Here is a 2,080-nt window from a genome sequence, read left to right as displayed (position 1 = left end):
ATTTAGAACGAAATCTAATGTAGGAAAATGGTACTTTACTCTTGATCGGTACGTTGGGACTTAGAAAATATTCGGCCGTACGCGGCGCGTCTCGGCGCTTCGAACAGCTCCGGTGTCCCCATTATTTTCGATTTACGGCTAAAATAAATTTTTCTAATTTTTTTCAATTACATATTCTTGCTTAGATAACTTTTTTACATAGGGATTAAGCATTTAGAACGACATATTGTTTAAAATAATGGTACTTTACTCTTGTGATTTTTCGGTTTTTTTTGATTATTTTGAAAAATAAATTTTTGTAATTTTTTTAAATACGATATTCGTGATCAGTGAACGATTTCACATATGGATTAAGCATTTAGAATCGTGCGGAAGCGTTATTAAAAAAGTTTACTCGATGCGATGGGACTTTGAAAAGTTTGTGAAAATTTTCATATTGGGAAAAAATGTGTAATTTTTTGTCTAGTTTACGGTAATGTAATTTATTTTAATGTTTACTATAAATTTTTTTTTCGTTCGTTCACGCGCTATGTTACAACAGCACGGCCGGGCGGTCTGTTGCCGCGGCGGTTTACACTCATAAGCGCGCGTGCTATTCGGCCGGCGGCGCCGGCGTCCTTGCCGGCCGTTCGGTATCTATAAGAGATACACGGTCCGTGCGAGGCGGACGGAGCAGAGCGGGTTTTGGGCCAATTCTACGATCTCGGTCGAGAAGCTGTCTCAGAGCTCCTTCGGGGCTTCGGTCCTGACTGTTTCGTGCCGTTTACGTTACGGACTTTTCTCCACACAGCGTGGCCACGGGTCGGTGTCTTTGACCGAATGGCCCATATGTGGCAAGCCCTACGGGGTTGGTTACCCGTATGCACTTTGTATGTATACTCGTACTCACTGAGCAATCGACTCTTCTGTCCGAGCGATGGAAAAATTTTTTAAAATGCATCTGTAAGATTTGGAAGCAAATCGTACCAATTGAAAACTGTGGCTAAAATGAATAGCCCAGTGGAGAGAGAAAACTATCAAAAAACTGATTTTTTAAATCAAGAGGTGTCAGAAATCGAAATGCCTAGCGCGAGCGGAAGAACACGCTTTCTCGCCAGTCCAGCATGTGTCCTGTCCGTTCTTCCTCGGCTTGCCGATTTTGCCCAGATCAGAGGTTTCGTGCTTCCGGCGGTCAGAAGATCAGCGTGAGCGTACGCGCTTCCACGACTATGGCATCACCCATGTACTTTTTCCTTTGAATATATTTGAGTACATAAAAAATATTAAAACATATAGAGAGAACTGTGTCTTGGATCTTAAAAATTTGTCAATAGCGATGATATATTATTACTTAATTTGAAGTATTTGTACGTTTTAGCTGGGACGTACATTTATCTTACAAGATGTTAATAGCGAGACTCTTGAAGATAAAATTATCTTGTGATTTTATGAAGGCAAAGATAGAAACGTACGAAGCTGGCGTACGTAGAAAAATGTGATTTTATGATAGAACAAAAATATAATACGTACGTTTTTGGGCGTACGGTAAAATATCTGTATGGTAGAAAAATGAAAGAAATTGAGCGTTAAAGAAGATATGTTACAAGCGCGGAATGTGGCAAAACTTGTACATATTTGAAAGAGAAAAGTGGTGTGTCGACCTGACATATATATATGAAACAGGCGACGATGGAAAAGGATTTAAATTTTGTCCATTTTATATATACATATTGTATAGTTCCCTGGTTGATCCTGCCAGTAGTCATATGCTTGTCTCAAAGATTAAGCCATGCATGTCTCAGTACATGCCGTATTAAGGTGAAACCGCGAATGGCTCATTAAATCAGTTATGGTTTCTTAGATCGTACTAAAATTTACTTGGATAACTGTGGTAATTCTAGAGCTAATACATGCAAAACAGAGTTCCGACCAGAGATGGTAGGAACGCTTTTATTAGATCAAAACCAATCGGTGGCGGGTGTTTACACTCGTCCATCGTTTGCTTTGGTGACTCTGAATAACTTTGTGCTGATCGCATGGTCTTATAGCACCGGCGACGCATCTTTCAAATGTCTGCCTTATCAACTGTCGATGGTAGGTT

General features: G+C 40.0%; 1 non-coding gene across 1 annotated transcript in view; it reads left to right on the top strand.

The window, feature by feature from the left end:
- The first annotated feature begins 1,718 nt into the window (after positions 1–1,718).
- LOC143262175 (small subunit ribosomal RNA) overlaps positions 1,719–2,080 on the top strand; it is a 1,921-nt gene continuing 1,559 nt past the window's right edge. The window contains exon 1 of the ribosomal RNA XR_013036089.1: positions 1,719–2,080. This exon is cut by the window's right edge and continues 1,559 nt beyond it. This is a non-coding gene — a ribosomal RNA (small subunit ribosomal RNA).

Source organism: Megalopta genalis, unplaced genomic scaffold, assembly GCF_051020955.1.
Source record: "Megalopta genalis isolate 19385.01 unplaced genomic scaffold, iyMegGena1_principal scaffold0094, whole genome shotgun sequence".
NCBI lineage: Eukaryota > Metazoa > Arthropoda > Insecta > Hymenoptera > Halictidae > Megalopta > Megalopta genalis.
The sequence above is the reverse complement of the archived record's forward strand: the minus strand, read 5'-3'. Positions and strand labels throughout refer to the sequence as shown.